General features: G+C 45.7%; 1 protein-coding gene across 7 annotated transcripts in view; it reads left to right on the top strand.

The window, feature by feature from the left end:
* ATXN7L1 (ataxin 7 like 1) overlaps window positions 1-26,407 on the top strand; it is a 252,280-nt gene that overhangs the window by 163,456 nt on the left and 62,417 nt on the right. The window contains exon 1 of one of the 7 annotated variants that reach the window (XM_061165226.1): window positions 20,067-20,168. The exons of the other annotated variants lie outside the window; for them this stretch is intronic. The gene's annotated coding sequence lies outside the window, so the exon portion shown is untranslated. Of the gene's footprint in view, window positions 1-20,066; window positions 20,169-26,407 lie in introns of those variants that run through there. 7 annotated transcript variants of the gene reach the window in all.

Below are 26,407 nucleotides of genomic sequence, written 5' to 3'. Positions count from 1 at the left end.
CCTGGCCTCCGTTCATCATCTGTCTGTGATGTCTTTCATACCTGGAGCTGGTGCTTCTTTGCTCAATCTGGAGACTCCCGTGAGATAAACCCTTTCTCCCCATTAGCATTCCTGTGCTGCAGCCTTCCTTCTGCTCTGGACTTCCTGTTCTATTTTTGAACGGTCAGAGCCCGGACACATGCCCTGGCAGACTCAGAGCCCATGTGACTGGTAAGCATCCAGCCTGAATACCTGCCCTGCACTGAGTGCCCTGGGTTTGCCCAAGTGCAAGGTGGTTGCTCGCCTCCCATCAGTTGTCACCCTCCACCCTCCCAACCTGGCTGGCCACATTTTCTCCTCCTGCTGTCAGCTGCTGAAATGCAAACTGTGTGTGAAGAGGTGTTTCCTTGCCTGGGAGATTCCAGAGTTTACAGGTCTGTGCTCTGCCTCTCTGGGGTGCCCTCAGCAACCGCACCAAAAGGTGACTGAGGCCCTGCCTCTTGGGAACAGTGAGTCGAGCTCACAGTGTTGGAGCTTCCTTAAATCTTCTTCAGTCCTGTCCGCCCAGAGGGTGGAGGCGGATTCCAATTTCTATGGGTTTTTCTGATCACTTCGCACATGCCAGGTGGCACACAGGAACCCAGAATTTGGGCCACAGACTTTCTGTCTCTAATCCAAACAAGAACCTCTGCAAAATGTACTGCACTTCCTGTGGGTTCTCGAGCTGGACCCATGTGTGTAGGTGCCCACGTGAATGTTCTTCCATGTGAGTGGTGTCCTGCTACAGATTACCTGGGAGAGCATGGGGGCGACCAAGCTTGGGGACAGGACTCACTCTAAGAGGTCAGCTTGTCATTGTGTCTAGGTCTGGTGCTTTGTTGTTGCTGCTGTTGTTTTAAAAGGGGTGCTATGCTTAGTCACTCAGTCGTGTCTGACTCTTTAAGACCCCATGGACTGTAGCCCGCCAGGCTCCTCTGTCCATGGGGATTCTCCAGGCAAGAATTCTGGAGTAGATTGCCATACCCTCCTCCAGGGGATCTTCTCAACCCAGGGATCGAACCCAGGTCTCCTACATTGTAGGCCGATTCTTTACCATCTGAGCCACCAAGGAAGCCCAAGAATACTGGAGTGGGTAGCCTATCCCTTCTCCAGGGCAACTTCCTCACCCAGGAATCAAACCGGGGTCTCCTGCATTTCAGGCAGATTCTTTACTAGGTGAGCTACCTAGAAAAGGGAAAAGTTTCAAAATGAGAGTTGTGGGATCAGCTTGGGTAATAAAGAATTTTTTTATCAGATTTAAACTTTACCTCCCCCCATGTCCTTTCTTTCACCATGAAAAGATTTTTAATGCATGATGACATTAACCATTTCATGGTTTTAAATCTTACAAAGAAAGAATTATTATTTTCAACTCCTGATTTTCAGTTACTTATATTCTTAATATTATAAAAAATCTTAGAGATTAATGACAAAAGACGTATACTAAAGAATGGATATGAATATGCAGTTCATAAAAACAAATTCAGGTGACCAAGCATGAAAAATGTTCAACCTCACTGATAAATATTAAACCAATGTTTTTCACTTATGAAAATGGCAAAAGTTGAGAAATTAATAGTACCCAGTGTTAGTGATAAAGAAAGGAAACAGACTCTATGGAGCTGATGGATATGTAAGTAGGGGCTCCCTTTCTGCCAGGCCTTTGACTGCATGTATCACGGGCTTGCAATTAAAATTTCTTCTTCTAGGAATTTATATGAAAACATATATACATATGGAAATGTGTGTAAGCACTTACTTAAAGGACATTCACTACAGAATTATCTATAATAGTAAAAAAAATTGGAACCAGTAGGAATGTCAAACAGTAAAGGCTGTTAGACTATGAAGTAGACCTCTAAAAATGTTTTTTAATATTTCATGACAAAGAAATTTCATGATAGGAAAAAAAGAGCATTTAACAGGGAAGCCCAGTAGATTTTACAGAAAAACCCAAATGATGTTTTTGGCCAACACAATATAAAGTGCTCAGTACAGTCATATTTTTAAAAAATATGCATGTACTCATATCTTTAAACAAAAAAGTATAGTAATTATGGCTAATTTTTATTTTCTTCCTCATTCATACCTGAATTTTCTGAATTCCTTATTACATACTCAGAGCGTGTATAATTAGATTTTTTTGTCTTAATGAACAGAGAACTTGATAGCAGTGCCAGAGTTAAGGTACCTGAGAACCTACTTTGATTTTGGAGTTTTAAGGATTTGGATTTTTTCTGGACCAAAATCTAAAAGGATCAGAAAAGAATTGAGCTCTCCTGCAAAGCAGAGTAACTACCTTCATAAAGATCCCCAAATCCTGAAGGGAATAAGGAAAAAATGAGGTCTGTTCAGGTTTTCATTTTGTCACCCGGACCCATTCATTGAGAATATGAAGGCTAACTACTTACATGTGACAGTGGGATTTTAATTTATGTAATGGAGCTAGTATTATTATTATTTCTTTATCTTTAAAATAAAAAGCCTTTAAATTCTACTTGTATCCCCTTCTCCTAATTGAAAAGCATACTTGATGGTGGTTTAGAGATGGCATCATTGTTCCCTGAGGCTCCCTTCTTCCTCTCCCACATCCTGTTTTTCCTCCTTCCTCCTTTTTGGGGAAAGGAGGGATCCCTTTTCCTTACCTGTGCCTTAAGCCTGCTGGTGTCTGGTTGGGATGCCCCAGCCCCAGCAGAGATATGAGGGCTACAGGGCTGGAGATGGCTGGTTTGGCCCAGAAAGGACTGGGGTCACCGTTGCAGTATTTGGCCTGTGCTTGGAGCTGGGTTTTTTTTGCCATCATTATATCTGCTCCACCTCTGGGATGTGGATTTGTGTATGTTTTTTGATAGACATGCCAGTGGTGACAGTTACTTCTGGCATGCCAGGTTATTCAGGTAATAGAGATGAAAACAGGGCCAGTGCTTAAATGTGAATTTCTGCCATTCTCAAGGGAGCACTTCCTTCCCCACCATCCCTGGAATTGGAACCCTCAACAATATTGGGAACCTGGGCTCCACATGGGTGTTAATATAATGCCTTTAAGCATTGTTTAGATAGCTCACCTCTCTAGTTATCCAAGACCATAGCACCCAGGATTAAGATCAAGATTAAGGATTCAGTTATCCTTAATCATTCTAAAAACTAGTCTCAGTTTGGTCACCAAAGGGATTCAGGATTCATACTTTGGTAAAGTGAAAGTCGCTCAGTCGTGTCCAACTCTTTGTGACCCCATGGACTGTACAGTCCATGGAATTCTCCAGGCCAGAATACTGGAGTGGGTAGCCTTTCCCTTCTCCAGGGGATCTTCCCAACCCAGGGATCGAACCCAGGTCTCCTGAATTGCAAGTGGATTCTTTATCAGCTTAGCCACAAAAGAAAGCCCAGGAATACTGGAGTGGGTAGCCTATCCCTTCTCCAGTGCATCTTCCTGACCCAGGAATCAAACCAGGGTCCCCTGCATGCAGGCGGATTCTTTACCAGCTGAACTACCAGGGGAGCCATACTGCTGTAAAGCATGATGCAAAAGGGCATACATTTTAGAAGATTGGGAAGCTCTGAGGAACCCCTGGGGCTGCCCATCACAGAGCATTTCCTGGGTTTAGATATGGGGTGGTGTACTTTATCTAGTTATCTCACCCAGGTGACCACATGAACTCTAGAAGGTAGATATGACATTCCATTCTCCACGTGAGGAATAAAGGAGGCTTAGAGAAATTGTTATTTGTCCAAAGTTTCCAAACTGACACCTGCTGCTGGACCCAGGTTTTGAACCCGTGCCTGTTCCTCCTGGCATACCAGGCTGGCTCATGGAGCATTGGGCTAAGCCGAGAAATCTATAGTTAGAGTTTCACTTGTGGAGTTACTATCAGCCCGGGCTGGGAAATAAGTTTCCATCAGGTTTGCTTCTGACACAGGCTTCTCAGACTTCGGCATGCAGCAGGTTGGCCGGGAGAGCTCGTAAAGTGCAAATCTGGGGTCGGTGAGACGGTTTGCTGTCGGTGGTGCTGGTGCTCAGGGCACACGCCCAAGGCCTCCACCTGGAATAACACCGCCCTCCGTATGGAGGCAGGCAAAGGCTCTTGGGTGCAGAATTTGGATTTAAGTTCTGATCCTGCCAATTAGAAGGTGACTTGGGCAAGCTGCTCACCCTCTCTGGACTTGCTTACTCATCTTGAAAATAAGGATTTAAATGGCAGCTACTTCCTAGAGTTGTGAGGATTAGATGAGATAAGCCATGTGAAGTACTTACAATCAATAGTTCTTAATCAGGATTTGCTTTTATTAGTAGCACATGGAGCCACAAAGTCCTGGGATGAAGGAAAGTGCTGCAGCCTTTGAGTCAAAAGGTGTGAGATCCTATCTAGGTCTCTTCTGTAAGCCCCAAGTCTCCCTGGGGGAGGGGAGGTCTGCAGAGCCCTCATTTGCCTCTGGGTGGAAGGGTTGATGTGTACCTGGATAGTTTCTTGCTGTGGGGATCAGTAAGTTGCTCGGATCCCAGGGTTTACCCTCGAAGGCCTCTGGGACTTCCTGACAGGTGTCCTGAGGATGTGCATGTGACCTCCAGGGCCCACATCAGACAGCTTAGATAGCATGCAGTTAGCATGTGCCGTTGGCCCTCTGGAGTCCTACCCTTCCGCCCTTGGGCCTTGAGTCACCCTTATGGCCACTGTGCCTGCTGCAGTTTAAGGGCCTCAGTTTCTGCTTCCTTTTCATTGCAGCTGTTTATTAAATTTCTATCTAGGATGCTCCATGATCTCATATCATTTGGAAAGGAAGACAGAAGCACTGGCTCTTGTCTTCAGGGTCTCCTCTGCAGTGGCTTCAGCCCCTTCGCCCATTTCATTCCTATAGCACCTTGGGCTCTGGAGCAGTCAGATGTGTACAGCGCAGTCACTCTCCTCAGAGTCCGGCTGCAGCACCCTGTTCTGTGACAGGAGCACAGTAATTTAGAGCTTTCCTGCACTAAGGGTGGTTCCTGGGTCAGCCACATCAGCATCACCAGGCCCCATCCCTGGCTGTTTGAAGATGTACGTTTTTTTATAATTCAGATATGGTAAGGCCAACAGATCAGGAGATAACTGCCACTGAAAAGGCACTTTGTTACTCACAGTCCCCAAGAGCCGTGGCATGCTATGTCACACAGGGTCACATGGGGAAGCACCTGGGTCAGTCAGGAGGCAGAGGTTGTGGGGAAAACATGAGCAAGGGCCTTTATTTTAGTTTCCATGGAGAGGAACAGGTGAAGCAGAGTAAGCAAGCTTAGGATTGGCTAGACTGAATAATTGAAGCAGGCTCTGGGGTGCAGGGGCTGCCTCCAGTTGTCTGGTACCTGACCCTGGGGTGATCAGGGCAGGGGAATAATGGCCTGGGGCATAGGAGTTGGTTGTGAGAGGAGAGAGGAAGGAGCTTTGGATTTGTCAGTTTGCATAGTAAGAGTGCACCTGCAGGTGAGTCCTTTCCTATCTCTAGAAATTGACCAGCCAGCATCAGTAAGGCCTTAAGACGTCAGAGCATCAGAAATACAGAAAAATAAAAAGGCATGACTACTGTACTGACCCACAGAATGAGAATCTGTATTTTAACAAGACCCCCTACGGCTTGAGACGCACTCACATAGGACACTCTGACATTTTGAACTCGGTTCCCTAAGAGCAGCAGATGTCCTAAGCCATTCTCTGTACAAGTAGTAATGATGACTTTGGGTTTGTGAGACGAGGTACCTTAAGACAAGGCTGACGTCATGAATAGAAGGCTATGAGAAGACTCTCCAAAAACATTAGCAGTGCCTGCCACTTCCTGGGCTTATGCTTAATAATATTCTTTCGATTGTCAATAAGGGTTTTTGTAGCAGCCACAGATACTGTACAAACAGATATGGTATTACCTTCCATAACAGAGCTTATTTAAAAGGAGGGAACTTACTACCCAATCAGTGGATGGAGATAAAAACCAGTATTTTTATTCCATTTTTACACTGGAAAAACTGGTCATTAAAATTTCCAATGAAAGCCTGGCTTTCCACACCCTCAAATGAGTAATACCTCAGTTCCTTTTCATGGGGCATTAGTCTCTTTGGAGTGACCAGTTATCTCTTCAGGTGACCAGTTGTTGTCATTGCTGTTCATTTGCTCAGTCGTGTCCAACTCTGCGCAATCCCATAGACTGCAACATACCAGGCTTCCCTATCCTTCACTGTATCCCAGAGTTTGTTCAGACTTCTGTCCGTTGAGTCGATGATGCCATCCAACCCTCTCATTCTCTGTTGCTGCCTTCTCCTCCTGCCCTCAGTCTTTCCTAGCATCAGGGTCTTTTCCAGTGAGTCGACTCTTCACATCAGATAGCCAAAGTTTGGGGACTTCAGCTTCAGCATCAGTCCTTCCAATGAATATTCAGGGTTGATTTCCTTTAGGATGGACTGGTTTGATCTCCTTATAGTCCAAGGGACTCTGAAGAGTTTTCTCCAGTACCACAATTTGAAAACATCAGTTCTTTGGCGCTCAGCCTTCTTTATGGTCCAGCTCTCACATCCATACATGACTACTGGAAAAACCATAGCAGGTAACCAGTACAACTGACATTTGTCATCACACCCAGAAACCCTTCTGGAAGGAGCTCTGATGGGCCTACTCCGCTTGGAGAAGAGGCAGTGAGTGTATCAGGAAAGAACAGAGCCAGGTGTGGGTGCTGCTTAGAGTCGCAGTGCTTGGGCATGAAGAAACCTTTGAAATCGTTGAGTCAGATCCTGCATTTTAAAGATGAGGACTCTGAGGCCAAGACGGTAGCAGAAGGCTCTGTGACTCCTCGATGCAGGGACAGGGCAGGACCCAGGCTCCAGGGTCCAGGCCAGCATCCCTAGCACATGCCGTGGAGTTTTCCCCTCCTCCCTGCACCACTTTTGCAGAGTGCCTCCTGGCTTCTAGATCAGAGCCCAGACAGACACTTCATGCCCAGTCTGGTGGTGCTGACAATGCAGCTGGTGTTTTATTTCTCCGATTTATTTATTTATACCCAGCCTTGTTGCAGAAGGATTTAGGGCTGCTTGTAAAGTTGCAAACAATAGAGTGAGATAAAGTAAATTTAACACAAGTGAGAAAGATAAGACAGAGGAATAAGTAGCCTCTCGGCAGCATTGCCCATTGCCACCCTGCTAGGGCTGTTGACCGTACAGCTGTTAAATGGGCGCAGTTGGCCCTGAGTCTTGTGTCCCTGGCTCTCCTGCCTGGCACCTTGGCAGAGCTTTCTCCCTGGCTGGCTTTAGAACCTTTCCCCTGTCGTGATCGAGATGCCCTTGAAGGTCACTCTGAGGGACTGGGAAGTTCTCCGCAGCGGGTAACATTTGCAGAATGTGGCACAGCGGTGATGGTGAGGGTGGCAGGGCGGCTATTGGGTTGTCAGTGCTCTGTTAAGACTAGGCAGGGGAGGAGAGCTCGCTGGTACGTGAAATCTTCCAACCCTTAGGGCTCTCCAGAATCAGTGGCCTTCTTGGTCCCTTTGTTTCTCGCATCCCTGCAAGCTGAGAGGAGGATGCTGAGTGCAGCTGGGGTTCAGAGCTGTTGCCCAGGCTTTTCCCCACTCCCTGCTTGTCCCTTGTCCCTTTTGCACTCTTTTGACCTCTGTTCAAGCTCCCATCTGTCGGTTCTGTGAGGCCAACTCCCTCACTGCCCCGACATCTTCATTTAGGGCCCCCAGGCATCCTCCTTGATCTCAGGACTTCTGCTTTCTCCCACAGACAGGCTGTGGTCTGAGTATCCCCTGTTCTTAGGTGCGCTGACTCCCAGGTCCTTGTCCCCACCCATCCTTAGTTTGGGTGGCCTCTGCAGTCCCTTCCAAGATTCTCCTCCTGCAAAGTGAATGAAAGCTAAGAACACAGGGAATCCCAGTACTCACAGTTCTCTCAGCCCTAGGAATGCTCGGAACTGTGTCGTTATCATTGCTTGGATCAGAGGCGCTAAATCCTCTGCAGTGCATGGGACGATTCCACCCAGGGAGGACTTGTCCCACCAAAAATGCCAGGTGCATCCCTGCTGATAAACACTGATAAGAATTCAGAGAAGCCTAAATATTTGCAGTTGTACAGTAGCATCAGGAGAGCCACACTGCAGATTTCTTGGTTTGTGCCCAAGAGTTTAGTGGGAGGAAATCACTAACTTATTTTTATCTACACAGTGCGCAGAAGGTATTACATTCTGAAGGGTCAGGCTATGCTGGGAATTGTTTATTTCATTAGGCTGAAGTCCTACGGTTGGCTCAACCTGTGCTGGCCTGCATCTGGGACCTGCTAATTTCTTGGCTTAGATGGGCACTCGGAGCCAGCGAGAGCCCCGTGAGCTGCCAGTGCAGCCTGTCACGTGGGTGCTGTCAGATCACCCCAAACCCCTGACAGGAGGCCAGTGGCTGGCCCAGCATCAGAGAGTGGGATCTGGCTGCAGTGGGAAAATCTTTTCAGAGGTTTTATTCTGTAACAGGCAAAGGAGTCGAGGACTCAGAGTTAAATGGTCTAATGCCCCTCATAAACCCACCATCATTCCCTTAGGCTTCAAAAATGATTTTTGAGCCCACTGGCTAGGAGAGGTAATTAAAGTTAGCTAGCCCTCAGACCTCTGGAAACTGGTGGCCTGCTGATCCCTGTGTTTTCTTGCGCTTCACCGTGGGTTGGCTAATTATTTCCTGATTTATCCATTTATTATCTAACACACTTTGAGTGCCTGCTGCAGGCCAGTACTAAGGCAAGGTCTTGACTTCTTGGCTTTTTCTGGCGCAGTGGAAGAGGGAGGCGGGTCCATCAGTGATTCGAGAGCCAGGTGCTAGGTGCTGAGGTGTGGGCAGCGTGCCGGGAGCATGGAGGAGGGACTCCTGAGACCTGGCAGGGGTACAGGGTGACTGGGCACTCCAGGGTATCCCAAATGTGGCCATGTCTGAACTGGGTCTTGAAAAAAAACCCACAGAGTTAGCCAAGGGGAAGAACAGAAGGGTGGACAAGCATTCCAGGGAGAGAACGCTGTGCACCAACTCCCAGAGATAGGAAACAAAGATTGTCTGTGGTCCAGTGGTTGAGGGGCAGAGTGCCGCAGGGGTAGGGATAAGCCTAGCACCTGGGGACCCTGGAGACCAGGGGAGCTGAGATAGATTCTCCTGTAGCTCAAAGGCATGAGAGGCCATTAGACATCCCCTCAGTGCCACGTGTCAATCAAAATAATTAAAAGCAGAAGAACTGGAAAGCTGGTTCATATATCCCAACATCCATTCAGCTTTTTCCCCAAGAAGAAACTTTTGATAAAATAAGGTGAAGTGCCAAAAAGATGTGTGTTCAATAAGATGACATAAAGTAAGTAGAGTAAAAGTAGGTTAAAAAAGAAAAAGAAAAGGGAGAGAAAAGTAAAGAAAAAAAAAAACAATTCTGCAGAACTGAGTGATGGCCAGCTGTGGGTAGCAGTGACTACTTGAAGCCAGACAGTCCTGAGTTCAGGTCTGACTTTACTAACTTTGACCTCTCTCAAAGAGAGAGTTTTGACCTCTCTGGACTTTATTTCCTCATCTGAACACTGGGATAATAATACCAATCTCATCACATTTTCTGTGAGGATTAATGTAATCCCAGTGGTTTTTACCACTAGTTTATTTATTGCTTTTTAAAGTATTAACTTAACCCAGGGCAAGCAGTAGATTATGGTTTTTGAGGATTAGTTGTCATTCATGGAATAAAGAACAGTCACAGCTTAAAGCTAGTAAAATAGATTCTAGAAATGGCAGAATTTCTATTCATTTATTTATTCATTGGATAAATATCCATCACACACTTTTTTATTTTTATTTTTTGGCTGCATTGCATCTTCATTGTAGCACACAGGTGTCTCTAGTTGTGGCATGCAAGCTTCTCTAATTGCAGCAGATGAGATCTTAGTTCCCCAACCAGAGATAGAACCCTGGGTTCCCTGCATTGGAGGTGCAGAGTCTTATCCCCTAGACTACGGAGAAAGTCCCCCATCACACACTTTCTATGAGCAAGCACTGTGTGAGGCTAAGGACTGGAATAGTGAACAAGACACACCTGGTCTTTGCTTTCAGGAAGCTCCTAATCTGGTGAAGAGGACCAGGTATTTAGGGATCCTGTGCTGAAGCTGGTGTGAGCCTCCACTAGCGGCTTGTTTGTTTGGACTGACCTGGGCCGGTTTGGCCATGCAACAGTTGCCCCTGTAGAAGGTTGAGGTGGTGAAGCACAGCCTCACCACCAGGTGGTAATGAATGCTTGAATGCAAGTGTTAGACTGAAGTCTGCTGCAGAGACAGACATTTACCAAATCAAGTAGGGAGAAAGCAGTTTGACCAACTTATTTGGTGAACTTGATGAAGTCCCAGCCCTCTCTCTGTTGGGCTGTTCCAGCCATACCTCAGAGAAAAGGTTCGCTCAAGGCAGCTGCAGAGGTATTCCAGAGATAGGACTTGTTTCCCTGTGTCAGCTTCATGCTGTCATCAACCTTCCTACTCTGACAGCTGCACTCAGGGCAGCCTCCAGGACCCTGTTTACGCAACGGTGGGGATGTCACTAAACGTTTTTTGCCAGGCTGCATACCCCGAACACCAATAAGAACCCATTTCTAGCATTCCTTATACTAAATCACAAGTTTCACGAACACTAGCCCATTTTTTTTATGTTCAGAATGTTTATCCAGATAGCCAAAGGACTTGTAGTCAGTGTGGGAATGTGACCTTAGGTTAATGCCAGTTGACAAATCCAGACTTTGTATTCTTCATAGCCTGTGAGCTGATTACCCCTCGAGGTAGCAGCCAAGACCAACTGGTTCATACACAATAAAACACCAGCTACGGACTCTTTTTCTCTTGCGTTTGTTTACATACTCAAGTGCTTTAAAGTAAATTAGACATGTAACCATATTCCATTTCTCTCTCCTATTCAAAAGGTATCATAGGGAACGCTAGATTATATCTAAAGTGACTATAAAGCCTAGTTTGCCTGGGAGAGTCACAGTTTGTACCTGATGCCCTGCGTTCAGTTCAGTCGCTCAGTCGTGTCCGACTCTTTGCGACCCCATGAACTGCAACATGCCGGGCCTCCCTATCCATCACCAACTCCCGGAGTCCGCCCAAACCCATATCCATCGAGTCGGTGATGCCAGCCAACCATCTCATCCTCTGTCGTCCTCTTCTCCTCCTGCCTTCAATCTTTTCCAGCATCAGGGTCTTTTCAAATGAGTCAGCTCTTCGCATCAGGTGGCGAAAGTTATGGAGTTTCAGCTTCAACATCAGTCCTTCCAATGAACACCCAGGACTGATCTCCTTTAGGATGGACTGGTTGGATCTCCTTGCTGTCCAAGGGACTCTCAAGAGTCTTCTCCAACACCACAGTTCAAAAGCATCAATTCTTCAATGCTCAGCTTTCTTTGTAGTCCAACTCTCACATCCATACATGACTACTGGAAAAACCATAGCCTTGACTAGAAGGATCTTTGTTGACAAAATAATATCTCTGCTTTTTAATATGCTGCCTGGGTTGGTCATAACTTTTCTTCCAAGGAATAAGCATCTTTTAATTTCATGGCTGCAATCACCATCTGCAGTGATTTTGGAGCCCCCAAAAATAAAGTCAGCCACTGTTTCCACTGTTTCCCCATCTATTTCCCATGAAGTGATGGGACCGGATGCCATGATCTTCATTTTCTAAATGTTGAGCTTTAAGCCAACTTTTTCACTCTCCTCTTTCACGTTCATCAAGAGGCTCTTTAGTTCTTCTTCACTTTCTACCATAAGGGTGGTGCCATCTGCATATCTGAGGTGATTGATATTGCTCCCAGCAATCTTGATTCCAGCTTGTGCTTCCTCCAGCCCAGCGTTTCTCATGATGTACTCTGCATATGAGTTAAATAAGCAGGGTGACAATATACAGCCTTGATGTGCTCCTTTCCCTATTTGGAACCAGTCTGTTGTTCCATGTCCAGTTCTCACTGTTGCTTCCTGACCTGCATATAGGTTTCTCAAGAGGCAGGTCAGGTGGTCTGGTATTCCCATGTCTTGAAGAATTTTCCACAGCTTATTGTGATCCACACAGTCAAAGGTTTTGGCATAGTCAATAAAGCAGAAATAGATGTTTTTCTGAAACTCTCTTGCTTTTTCGATGATCCAGCAGATATTAGCAATTTGATCTCTGGTTCCTCTGCCTTTTCTAAAACCAGCTTGAACATCTGGAAGTTCTCAGTTCACATATTGCTGAAGCCTGGCTTGGAGAATTTTGAGCCTCACTTTGCTAGCGTGTGAGATGAGTACAATTGTGCAGTAGTTTGAGCATTCTTTGGCATTGCCTTTCTTTGAGATTAGAATGAAAACTAACCTTTTCCAGTCCTTTGGCCACTGCTGAGTTTTCCAAATTTGTTGACATATTGAGCGCAGCACTTTCAGAGCATCATCTTTTAGGATTTGAAATAGCTCAACTGGAATTCCATCACCTCCGTTAGCTTTGTCCATAGATGCCCTGAAGCCTGTGCTTAAATGCACCTCTTTTCACTTTCAGAGTTGTCCGGTTAGGATAATAGGTATATGGTTACTTTGCTTCTGGAAAGAATGCAATGGCACAGAACATGGAGAATAAACCCAAGAGAATGGTTTGAATCCTTTCTCTAGTAGTGTTGTTATTATTGTTCAGTCACTATGTTGTGTCTACTCTACAATCCTGTGGACTGCAGCACACCAGGCTTCCCTGTCTTTCACCATCTCCTGGAGTTTGCTCAAGCTCATATCCATTGAGTCAGTGGTGTCATCCAACCATCTCATTCTCTGTCATCCCCTTCTCCTCCTGCCTTCAATCTTTCCCAGCATCAGGGTCTTTTCCAGTGAGTTGGCTCTTTGCATCAGGTGGCCAAAGTATTGGAGCTTCAGCTTCAGCATCAGTCCTTCCAATGAATGTTCAGGGTTGATTTCCTTTAGGATGGACTGGTTTGATCTCCTTGCTGTCCAAGGGACTCTCAAGAATCTTCTCCAGCATCACAGTTCGAAAGCCTCCCCTTGATACATCTTATTTTCCTCATTTGTCAACTTGAGAATAGTACATTTGCTTGCCCTTCCTCCTAGTCATTTTGGGGGGCGATATTCCTTGGATGTGAATACACTTTGTAGAGAGAACACAAATTTGGGATTGTTCCTGTCCTTAAACCCAACATCAGTTTATGCTTTGAATGGACTCTGTCTTGGAAGAAAATTAGCTTCAGAATCTAAATGGTGTCAGTTCTTTCCTTGTCTTCCTAGAGAATGGATAGACCTGGTAGCCTGCATCTGCCAGGGAGGTAACTAGTTTCAGCATTTACATTTCCCCTTAACTCCATCAGAGAAGAGAACATGACCCTTTAAAGTAAAACCATAAGCCCTTCCTTTGCCTTCATATGCATTAATGTAACGAATTCTCCAATAAAGATTCAACTTACCCTTTTATGTATGAATAGGACTCTTTTAAAAGTTTGAAAAGACGTCATAACTCATGAGAAGTGAGTGTGCCTCAGCTTGAGTGTGCCACCCTGTGGATGCATACATGGATATAGTGAGTGTTCCCCGGGGAGCAGTCACTTACAAGATGAAAATGGGGTGAGTGCCACAAACAGAAGTACTTTTTTGCATAATAATGTACAATTTTATTTTTTCAAAGTGAAAATGCTTTTTTCTTATTATAAAAGTGATACATTTTAAAAACCACCACATTTTAGGAAATAAAAGTAAATATTTCCGTGTAAAACGTTCCATCTTTTTTCGATGCGTATGTGTTTACATATGTGTTGTACATGTGTACCTCTTTGCATATATTTTATATTTTAAAAAATAAAAGTGGAATCCTATTGTAGGCATTGTCTTGATATCTTTTTTTTCTGTCTGCAATTATTGTGGACATATTTCAGTAAGTATAGATCTACATCATCATTTTTATAGCTTCCCAGCAATTCCATGGAATAGATGTGCCAATAGTTTATGTAACCAGTGCCTGATTGCTTGTTATCTAGGTTTCTTTAGGGGCACAGTATCTACCCCCTCTGCTGTAATTATTTAAAATCAATTTAAGATATCTACACACACATACACACGCACCTTACTTCAAAATTTCACTAGGAGACAATTCATAAACCTGTTAGTGTATCATCTTTGGTTTAGGTGGGAAGACTCCTGAGAGTTGAAGCGTAGTCTGGGAGGAGCTGTAAATTACAGGGCAAAGGGCATTTCAGAGTCGAGATCAAGATATTGCACTGTTACAAACTGCCTGAAGTAGGGTCAGTTACTCTAGGGACTACTTCCTCATACACTGGAGCCCAGAGCTGGTCATTCCCAAAGCTACATTACTGCTGGGAGCCTCTGTCATTTAATAGCCCTTCTAGCTTGAAGCCCAGTGATCAGAATATTCCTTTCAAAGGAGAAACACTCATGTTCACATGTGGGTGAACAAATCCAGTAACATCTCAGTGTCATGAACCTTGCCACTGAGCAAGACTCCCGGGAGCCCCACCAGGAACTCCAGCACATAAGAATACCTCAGCCTATGAGGCATCCATGGGACACCCCTCAGGCTTTCATGGAGCAACACTTTACACTGTGTTTACACAAGCATGCTGGATGGTCTGATTTCCAGGTTTGGCAAATTAGAACTCTGTGAGTAGGACTGTGGAGGCAGGCCCTGACTGAGTAAAAGTGGCAGCAGATGCAGGAGGAAAGTAAAAGCCAGGGACTGCCCTGGTGGTCCAGTGGATTCAGGGTCCACCTGCCAGTGCAGGGGTCTCGGGTTCCATCCGTGGTCGGGGAACTAAGATTCCCACTTGCCATGGCAACAAGAGAAACCCACACGCCACCACTCAAGAAGCCCCCTAACACCACAACTAGAGAAAAGCCCTTGCACCACAGTGAAGACCCAGTGCAGCCAAAAAAGAAAAAAAGGCTACAAGTGGGGACGCTGAAGCCCTTTTTGTGTAGGGACAGAAACCCTGTGTACTTTCTCAGTGTTTGTATGCCACAGGTGCCTCTTGTGATGGTGGAGGTGATCACTTTAACCATCCCTGACCAACATTTGAAACCGTGGCATAGAAGAGAGGAGAAAATATTCAAGTGGTTTTTACTTAGTAAAGATAAATCTTACAACCTTTGAAGTTTTTGTGCATATCTAGGTTGTTGCCATGTAAAATTCATTTCTTGAGATGGATCAGGGTCAAAAAGTCTGAAAGCTATGGTAGGCCCTGATATCACCATTTTGTAGCAAAGTATAGAAATGAATGCCCTTAACAGTGACCTTGAGTTATTAAAAAAAAAAAGATCAAATAATGTTCAAAGTATATACCATTTAAGAGAACAGAGTACAAGAGAATGAAGACCTTTGGAAAGATTCCTATTACAAAGTAGCTGTGATTTTTTTTGAAGATTTAGTATTTTTAATCTTAAGTGGAAAGCCTTTCTACCTTCTCTCTAACTTGAACCATAATACAACTTTTAAAAATGCCAAATTTGACTTGGGGTGGGGGAAGAAACCTAAAAAAACAATAATAAAATACTGTACTTTTAAAAAATTAATTAATGGAAACAAAATTAATTGAACACCAAATTTCATACATACTTAACAAAAAGATATTCACCTTCAAGTATATCTCATAAGGTATTCATCTATCTGTGGTTCACATTAAGTGGAACTTCATTCATTTAAAACCTGTATTAAAAGGCATAGCAAGACTTCCATACTCTGGCCGGACATTGGCTTACAAAGATAAGCAAGACTCTGAACAAGTCCTCAAGGAACGTGAAGTCTAGTAGTCCAGACTGCAGTCAACCCACATTGACTGACCTTCAGTATAAAGTCATTTTTCAAATTATGGTGTCGTATCAGCTAAGGCTGGTTGACACTGACTATCTTCTGAAGAATCTAGGGTCTGTGGTCCCATATGTGCAATCCTGTCTCTGCAGCTCTGGTCATGAGTTCACGTTACCAAGGGTTACGCCAAAAGCCAGGTCCAGGTATGACCAGGCAGGCTGGCCCAGTCCCTGTGAACCCAGGTAACAGGGCAAAAGGGAAGAGTGTCCAGCTGAGCCACAGGTCCTGACCTGGAAGTCTGCAGGGCAGCATCAGGGAATTAAGTGAGGCCTGCATCCGACAGCAGCCACAAGTTACTGCCATGCTAACTTTGCTCCTCTGTTTCTCCTGAAAGCTCAGGCCTGTCTTTTTCTTGACCCACTCTCCACATATGCAGCTTCCCAGGTGGTGCTAGTGGTAAAGAACTTGCCTGCCAGTGCAGGAGATATAAGGGATATGGGTTGGATCCCTGGGTCAGGAAGATCCCCTGGAGAAGGGCATGGCAACCCACTCCAGTATTCTTGCCTGGAGAATCCCCATGGACAGAGAAACCTGGTAGGCTATACAGTCCACAGGGTCACAAAGAGTTGGACACGACTAAAGCAACTTAGCAACCTAGCCACATATGCAGGCCATATTTTTAAGACCTTACTTGGTCCTGCCCAGGTTCCTTCTGTGTGTGTGTACTCTGATGCAGTGCCCTTCAGTGGAGGGGGTCTGAAAGCCCAGAGCATGGGCAGCAGACCTCAGCTTTGTCTCCTTCACTGCTGTCCTCCTCCAAACTGGATGTACTGTCCTTACCAGCCTTCCCAAAATCCCCGTATCCGTAAGCAGAGCACTGTTTGGCTGGTCTGTGATAGAACTGCCTTTGTTAAACACACCAGTAACAGCTACAACAAACTAATGCTAATAATTCTGCATCCCTCTATTAGCCCACTTTTGCTAATTTTACCGATTTAGTGGCCATGCCCCTCAGATTTTCAGGAGTTCTACTTTTTAATAGCCTATCCTGTCTTCCCTAAATATGCCAGTGCTTGTCAAACCCTGTGTCCTACTTTTGGGTTTAAAAAAAAAAAAAAAAGGTCTCTGTGCTCAGAGGAGTTGCAAGGTTCATGGAAATATTCTCCTCACTTTCTGTCATGTAAGCCAGTGAATTTTCCTGCTGATACTGTTCTGATTTACCCAGGCCCCATATGCTTTTCAGGCAGCATGGATGCAAATGTCCTGTGGTTACCAAAACAACCTCAAATAAACTGGTGGGAAGTGCCACCTGTGCATCACATCTAACCATAGAGCTTCTCCCACCAACACCAGCATGCGGATTTGATGAGACTTCACAACCTTGACTGCCTTAGTGATATTCAACATGAAGTCCACCATAGCACCCAGCTTCCCTGCTGGTTGCATTTTCAGAGAGAAAGAAGGGGGAGAGGTAGATTCACAAAGTGGCAGCAAAACGTTCTAGGACTTCCTAATCATCCCCTCCTGACCTCTCCCCCTCTGCAGTCGATGTTCAGCGTCTCTGTTCGTGGCCCTGAGTGCTTAAATTCATCCCCATTCACTCCTACAAACCCTGTGGCAAACTCATTACTATAACTTCTCAAAGAAAATGCCCCAAACCTACGAATGAACCCACTCACATGTATCACAGGATAGTAATGTCACCCCCTATCAAGCTGGGAGTGTGTCCACTTGGCACAGACAAGGAATATGACAGTGGGATCCTTCATTTGGTCCATTTTTTCCATCAACCTCTGTAACAAAAGAACCTAGCAAAAGCGTAACCTTGAAACACACGTTGGAGACGAGATGCAGGCAGATCCCTTCTGCATGCGAGACAGCACACCTTGGAGATGCAGGTGGCATCATGTACAGCTTGCCAGGCCTGCTGGGGCATCTGCTCTGGCCTCTGGTGGCTGCTTAGACTGGGATTAGGTCAGGAGCCAGGGGTTAGCAGCTGGGTGTGCTAATGAAATCAAAGGAGGACAGGGTGCAGACGAGGTGGAGGTGGTGGCTCTGCATTGAAATAGTAGCTCTGGAATGCAGACTTCCAGAGCTCTCCCCACAGTGTGGAGAGGAACCCTCCCTGTTAGAGAGTTGCAATCTAAGAACTGAAAAACCGTGAAGATGGGAGTTTGAGAAAATCAGGGAAGATGATGTGCTTTTTTAATAAGACAGCTTTACTGGCCTTTTCAGTTCTATCATTATGTGTTCTGGAACGTGATAGAGGCAAGCAAGGAGGACTGGGTTAGGAGTTAGGAGACCTGATGTTGTTGATGATTTGCAGTTGTGGCCTTGGTCATGATTTGTAGCCTCTCCAGAAATCTCAGTTACTTGTCTGTGAAAATGAAAATAATTGCAGATAATAAAGCACCACACCAGCACAGCTGAGTCTGAGCACAGCACGGCTGAGACCGAGGTTTCTCTGAGCCTTCGTTTTCCTCCTTGTTAAATGGGGATAATCATACTGGCCCTGTAATTGTAGTGAGTGAGGAAGAGGACAAGTAAACTTTGGAGTTCTAAGTGAGAGGCCAATCTCACAATTCTGGGGTCGCTTTAAGAAGTCAGTTGTCAATCTAGGGCCGGCTGCTGTAGTGAGCCTCTCGTTGCCCCACCTGACCCTTCTCTCCAGGGAGCCCCTTCCCTCCTCCCCTCCCCTCCCCTCCCCCAACCTCTTCCTCCCCTCGGCCTTCCTTTGTCTGGGAGGCTCCAAGCTGCCTATGCTGTTGTCTTGATCCATCAGGCAACTGCTGTGTTTCAGATCCCAGTGAAATATGTCTGTGTAGTTTGTAAGAAAATGTGGGTTCCTTTGGGAGGAAGGGGTCAGCCGTTACGTGGGTGTGCATACCCTCCACCACTGCACTGGAGATCCCTAGAACCAGAGGAACAACATGTACTCTCCAGAATCAACATGAACCTAGCCCATGGTTAAAATAGTTTTTATAAACAACCTGTTTCTACCTACTCGTTAGTTTTCACTAAACCTCTGGAGTGGGAAAGGGGCAACATTTTATTCTTCAATTCAGAGGCAGATGAGAGAGAGATGAAGAAGAAGGTGGGGCAGGGGTTAGATTTGAATCCATTCAGCAATTTCAAAATTCTCATTCTTACATTCGCACCCCAATTATCTTGGAATTCACTTTTCTCAAATCCTCAGATAATTCTAAAATTTGATCTGGTCAATTGTGTTGGTGTAAGAATGAGATAGGGCTTAATGCATTCTGGGAAAGAAATGAAAAACTTTGTTAAATATGTGATTTAAGCATTCCTTTTTATTTTATCTTGCCAAATGAAAATACTTTATTCACTGTCACCTGTAAGAGAATCCAGATTCCAGGCTGGATGAGGGAGGAAGGTTGGCCCCAGCAACCCTGACCTCAAAGAGAAAAGGGAAGCCTTTCTCGGGACCAGGTGAGAAGCAGCCCAGGGATGCAGTCCCTCCATTCACTTCCTACGTGGCTCAGTCACTTGCTTCCTCTGTGGCTCGGTGGCCTTGCTGCACCAGGCAGGGAACTTGGAAGTCCCGTTCCCTGTCTCAAAACTTCCGCTCAGCACACCCCTTTTTTCTCCTTCGGGATTTGCCAACGTCCAAATTCCAGTGCTTGTATAAGTCACCCCAGATGTGTACCAAGGTCTCAGCATTTGCAGAATCTCTGTGTCAATCTCTTAAGTTAAAGATGCTTCAAGGAAGCACCCAGTTCCTTCTGCTAATAACCGCAGTTTGTCATGTGACACCTGCCCCTCCTCCCCATTCTCTCTGTAAACCCCCCACCCACCCCACCTTTGAACTGTCCTTTATCTGCCAAACATCTCCATTTCCTTCAAGGTGGTAATCTTCTGCTTTTGTTATTTAAGTTTGGTTGTCTTCTTAATTGTTACCCAATTGGTCTGGGGCTTGCATAAACAGTTAACAAAAACACGGCGCACGAGGCAGCCGTTTCACTTTCTGGGCTTGTTGTTCTTGGCACTGGGTCAGTTCTATGAACTTCTGGTGTCCAACTGGTAGGACCTGAAACTCTGTGTTTAACAAGTGCCTGTAGTCAAAACAGTTGGCGTGTGCAAGCTCGGATAGCTGGTACTGACTGCAGCCGGCCAGCCGTTGGGTCCTGGGACGTGCGGAACCCTGGACCCCCAGTCACGGTGCTCTGTTTGAGGGCCGGGCTTTTGTTATTTAGTTTGGGAGGAGGGGGGGGTCTTCTTTTTTTTTTTTTTTTTTCTTTTTCTTTTCTGTGATGACATCTGCTAATATGGATCGCTTCAGGTTCCAAAAGTACAACGTGTTTACAGTCGTCGTAGAATCAGATTAAGTTGGCAGCCCGAGTCTCGCTGTAAGTGGTTTTAGTTTACATTTCTTCTTCTAGCAGGATGTTTTGCATAAATTTTGCTGATCCTGGGTTATTTATAGACTTTTTTGAAAAAAAAGAAAAAACGGGGATGCCTGAGAGTTTTCTGTTCTAACTGTGGAAAGTGAAATCCGTTTCTGCAGCTAGAGAAACGGCCGGGCATGTGCAGCAGAAGGTTATTTTAGCTCTTGAAAATTAATTTCTCCGAGAGGTCACTTGATAACATTCCGGAGCGTCCTCTCCAGCTGCCGACATCAGATTCCCTGATGATTGTCTTAGGATGTGTTGTTTTCTTTTGGTTGGTCACAAATGGAGTAAAATGAAAGTAATGATGCCATTTCCTCTGGGACGCTCTGGGAGAGTGGATGCAGTGATTGGGTATTGTTTCAAACGTCCGAAATAGGTTCCTGGTGGTTGTTTTGTCCAACCCTGGGGAGCAGTGCAGCCAGCCCAGAGCGGGGCGGTGGGACTGGGGGAGGGGCTGAGGAAGTCAGCTGCTGGAAAGTGAGTTTCCAGTTTGTCCTCACCTAAATGACAGTAGTACTCAGGGGTTTATAGTACTAAAATGATAATAATAATATTGAACGGTAAGACGGCATGTCAGCTAATGCATGATCTGTTTGATTTTTCTGGCCCCGGTGGCGGTGTCTTTGGGGACCGCGTTAGTGTTTGAATGAGAACTAAGGCTGGGCATGTTCAAAATCACTAAGGCAGCATTAGCACTCTATGAAAGGGCTTCCCATAATATTTACTAGAGCAGTTGGCTAAAAATTGCTCTGCTTTGCCCACCGAGTGGCTGTGTAATTAGCTCCTGAGAGTGTACCTTGAGCACCTCCCATCTCGGTGTCTGTGCTCCCAAAATTTGCATGGGTAAGTAGCATGTCCATCAGCGTAATGAGTGTGAAGTCCCCGTCTAATGGTCCAGGAGAACGTGGCAAATGAGACACTTCATTGTGCCTCTGGTTAAATATTTTAAACCAAACAAATCGAAAGGGAGGGAGAAAACATCTGGGCCTTGTGAAAGGCCTTCTAAGTAGGAAGTCTGTCCTGATCCAGGTACATGGGTCCTTCTCAGACAGGTCCAAATCTCCCACTGCTCCGCACCCCAGCATCGCCAACTTACACAGGAAATGAAAATGGACGGGTGAAGTGGAAATTTCCAAGGTAGTGACTGTGACATAGGCCAAGACGTGACATGGTTCTCACTGCCCAGGGCTGCCATCAGGGGATTCTTTTTCTCCTCCACGTTGCTCTCATCTGTGTGAAGAGCTGACTCATTGGAAAAGACCCCAGTGCTGGGAAAGATTGAGGGCAAAAGGAGAAGGGGGCGGCAGAAGATGAGATGGTTAGATAGCATCACTTACTCAGTGGACATGAAGCCGAGCAAACTGTGGAGAGTGTGGAGATCAGGAAAGCCTGGAGTGCTGTGGTCCATGGGGTCACAAAGAGTCAGACATGCCTTAAGAGACTGAATAACAACAACAACAATATACAAGCGAGGTTATTTGTATTTTGTGTCATTTTTTGGTCTCCTCTAACCTGGCAGACAGGAGAAGGCAATGGCACCCCACTCCAGTACTCTTGCCTGGAAAATCCCATGGACGGAGGGGCCTGGTGGGCTGCAGTCCATGGGGTCCCTGGGAGTCGGACATGACTGAGCGACTTCACTTTCACTTTTCACTTCCATGCATTGGAGAAGGAAATGGCAACCCACTCCAGTATTCTTGCCTGGAGAATCCCAGGGACGGGGAAGCCTGGTGGGCTGCCGTCTGTAGGGTTGCAGAGAGTCAGACACGACTGAAGCGACTTAGCAACAGCAGCAGCAGAACCTGGCAGAGAATAAGGATGAGACTTGCTATTCGTCTCCTACGGTTTAGAGCATGCCCTGTGCTTTCTCATGATAGCCCCACTGAGCAGGAGAGGGACAGGTCAGGCCCTTTGGTCCCAGTATAAAGATGTGGGCTTAGCCTGGATGGTGAAGCTGGGGAGCCAGAGCTCCAGCCCACGCATATCCATCTTTCATCCACCTTCTCATTCATTGCCCCATCTGAACTAGGTGAACTGGCTGCAACGCAGAGATTAAGAAACTCTTTGTTCTGATTTGATTCCAGTCTGCCTTTATGGATGGGACCCTGTTATACTCCCTATTTCCTCCTCCTGTCTGTCAGGCTGGAGTGGAATTGGAAACCCACCTTTGAAGGCCTTAGGTTGGAGGTGTCTCAGATTGTGTGCTTCTCAGCCTGCAGTGATTATGGGTGCCCCCTCCCTACTGTATAGATAATCTCATGGCCTGAGTGAATGAAGAACCTTGAAGGGAACCCACAGGCGTTTGTGTTGGAGAGGTTGGCAGTGAATACTGAGAAGTTTCCCAGCCATCCTCGCCCTTTGGCTTTTGCATTTGAATTGGCCAAACCCTCACATCCCACCATCCTTGGGAAAAGGAAGGTGCTTTATGGCAGTTCAGCTGTTCTGTGCTGGAAGACCTGCCTCCTGGCAGCCTGAGTGCATCTATAGGTTTTCCCTTGGCCTAACCGGCAGCTTTCTGCCAGTGGGAATGGTATCTTGGAGAGATTTCTAGTAGTAATAATCATAATACTCTTCTTTTATGTTTGCATAGCCTGACTCAACTTTTAAACCTCTTTTACATGCCTCATCTCATGGACTCCTCCCTATAGCCTTGAAGGGCAGATATTTTTAACCTCAGAACACAGAGGTTCTGGAAGGAGGGAGCCAGTATTCAGACTCCAGCTTTTGGACGCCAGTGCTCCTTGTATTGGTTTCAGCTGCCTAATATCTATAGTTGGTTGCCAAAAAGGAGGGCAGTCTGGGAATTGGAAAACCCGGTTTTCTCCTTTCACTGTATTTCTTGTCAGTTATAAAGGCATATTTGATTGTTCACTGTGTGAAGCTCTGATAAGAGCTTTACACTTAGTCTTTCAACTGCTGGTAGCAGAAGGGCTGTTTTTAGCCCCATTTGTTAGTCATCTGTGGGATCTGTACCAATGAAGATGAAGATGTGTGGACCAGGTGACATACCTGCCCTAAATGGCAGATGGATCAGCAGAGTCACACCTCTAGAGTGCTGTTCACAGGTTGCTGTCACCCCAAGGGATGTATTATGTTGCTCACTTGGCCCTGTCCTCCTCTTCCATGTTATAAATGAGGATTTAGAAGAAGAATAGTCTTAGTGGCAGGATTATCCAATTTTTCAAGATTGGAGAGATTTAGGAGGAAGAACAATTACATTAATGAGTCAGAGTCCAGAAAGATCTCCAAAGGTCAGAGCAGTGGACTGACTCCAACAAGATGACATTTTTAAAGGACACCTGTGGATAAGCAGCTTGGCAGTGAAGAGTATGAAATAAGACTTAAGGGTGATGTGACTGTTAGAAATAAAAAATATAGCTTGAGTGCCTGGTGGACTTAACAGGAGAACAATATATACAACAGACAGATGGGAGCTGCCCACCTATAATGGTCTCCCTTCTGAGTGGCAGTTTAGGAAGGACGTGGGAGCCAAAGAGGACCCAGAGATCAGGAGAAGAGTGAAAATGACCTTTTGTGAGGAATGATTTTAGAAGATGTCTGAGAGTATTTAGCCTGGAGAAGGAGATTTCAGGGAACAAAGGATTTGGCAAAGTGTCCAGGGAAGGGGAACTGGACCAGTTTGGGGTGACCCCCATGGGACAGAAATGGAATTAATACTCAGGTGTTAACATTCAGGCAGAGGGGAGACTGTCCAGCGGCGGTGCTGCCTGGCCTGGGAGAGCCCAGGGCCTGTGCTGGAGAAGCCAGGCTGGGCAGCCCCATGGCTGCCACTCCAAGGAGGTGATGCCAGCCCTGGAAGGGGCCAGCAGAGGTAGCAGAGAATGTTTACCTGTGGGTTTCTTCTAGCTCTGGAGGTGGGGGGTGGGGGGAGTCTGTGACTATGTCCCAACGTCAAGGTCTAAGACCCGAGTCCCTTTGGTGGAAATAATGGCTGTGTCAGGGACGAGGGGGCTGGCAGAGGGAAGCTGTGCCTCAGCCTTCCACCTGTAAATAGAAGGGCATCATGCCTGGTAGGGGAAGGGGGGACTGGGTATTGTTTAAGACAAATTAACACTTCTTTGTGGACCTGAATTGTCTGTCTTAGAGTGAGTGCCTATCTGCTATCCTACTGGCCTCCTTAGTTATCTTAAGTTAAAAATTACTTCCTTTAAGTGATTCCAAGAAGAGTTTTAAAGGTAACTCTCAGTGATTCTGAAACTGGTTGTTCTGTGTGTAGATTGTCTTGGCCCTTACTTTCAGCAGAACTTTGGGGTTTTTTGTTTTTGAGGTTAAATCCATATAACATAATACTAACCATTTTAAAGTGAACAGTTTGGTGGCATTGAGTACATTTACAATGTTGTGCAACCACTGCTTCTATCTGGTTCCAAATGTTTCATCACTCCAGAGTAAAACTGCATACCCATTCAGCAGTTATTCTACTCCCTAGCCCCCCGCCTCAGTCCCTGGCAACCTCCAGTCTGCTTTCTGCGTCTGTGGATTTGCCTATTCCAGACATTTCCTATAAATAGAATGCATATAATACATGAGCTCTGTACCTGGCTTCTTTAATTTGCATAGGGTTTTCTGGGTTCATTCATATGGTAGCATGTATCAGTTCTTCATTTCTTGTTATGGTTGAATAACAGTAAGATGGTGGCTCAGAGGTTAAAGCGTCTGCCTGCAATGCGGGAGACCTGGGTTCGATCCCTGGGTCGGGAAGATCCCCTGGAGAAGGAAATGGCAACCCACTCCAGTATTCTTGCCTGGAGAATCCCATGGACAGAGGAGCCTGGTGGGCTACAGTCCATGTGGTCGCAAAGATTCGGACACGACTGAGCGACTTCACTTCACTTCACTTCAGCAGTGAGAGACTTTATTTTGGGGGGCTCCAAAATCACTGCAGATGGTGACTGCAGCCATGAAAGATGCTTGCTCCTTGGAAGAAAAGTTATGACCAATCTAGACAGCATATTAAAAAACAGAGATGTTAACTTTGCCAACAAAGGTCCATCTAGTCAAAGCTATGGTTTTTCCAGTAGTCACGTATAGATGTGAGAGTTGGACTATAAAGAAAACTGAGCACCGAAGAATTGATGCTTTTGAACTGTGGTGTTGGAGAAGACTCTTGAGAGTCCCTTGGACAGCAAGGAGATCCAACCAGTCCATCCTAAAGGAAATCAGTCTTTTAATGTACATTGGAAGGACTGATGCTGAAGCTGAAACTCCAATACTTGGCCCACCTGATGCGAAGAACTGACTCATTTGAAAAGACCCTGATGCTGGGAAAGATTGAAGGTGGAAGAAGGGGACAACAGAGGATGAGATGGTTGGATGGCATCACTGACTTGATAGACATGAATTTGAATAAGCTCCGGGAGTTTGTGATGGACAGGGAAGCCTGCATGCTGCAGTCCATGGGGTCGCAAAGAGTCAGACACAACTGAGCAGCTGAACTAAACTGATTATGTATATACCGCAATTTATTTATTCATCCACTGATGGACATTTAGGTTGTTTGAGCCATTCGGCTCTTGCTAATAGTGCTGCAATGAGCCTTCACATACAGGAATTTGTTTGAGTACCTGGTTTCATTTCTTCTGGGTTTGTACTCTAGGAGAAGAATTCCTGAATCGTATGGTGATTCCATGTGCAACTTTTTGAGGAATCACCACACTGTTTTCCATAGAGGCTGTACCATTTTACATTCCCAGAGATTGTGCCCAGTGGTTCCAATTTCTCCACATCCTCACCAACGCTTGTTATTTTCCGTTTTGGGGTTTTTTGGTTGTTGTTTTTATATACATAGTCATTCTAGTATGTGTGAAGTGGTATCTCATTGTGGTTTTGATTTGAATTTCCCTGATGACTAATGATGTTGATCATCTTTTCATGTGATTATTGACCGTATGTGTATCTTCTTTGGAAAAATGTGTGTTCAGATCCCTTGCCCATTTTTAAACTGGGCTGAGCCTGCTCGTTTATATATATAAAATTTTATTTTTTATTTTTGGCTGTGCCGGGCCTTTGTTGCTGTGAGGGCTTTTCTCTAGTTGCAGCAAGCAAGGGCTACTCGCTAGTCATGATGCATGGGCTTCCCACTGCGGTGGCTTCCTTTGTTGCTGAATATGGGCTCTAGAGCACAGGCTCAATAGTTGTGGCGCACGGGCTTCTCAGCATGTGGGACCTTCCCAGAT

The sequence above is a fragment of the Dama dama genome, chromosome 18 (genome assembly GCF_033118175.1).
Source record: "Dama dama isolate Ldn47 chromosome 18, ASM3311817v1, whole genome shotgun sequence".
Classification (NCBI taxonomy): Eukaryota; Metazoa; Chordata; class Mammalia; order Artiodactyla; family Cervidae; genus Dama; species Dama dama.
Note: the sequence above shows the minus strand (reverse complement) of the source record. Positions and strands in the feature narration are given on the sequence as shown.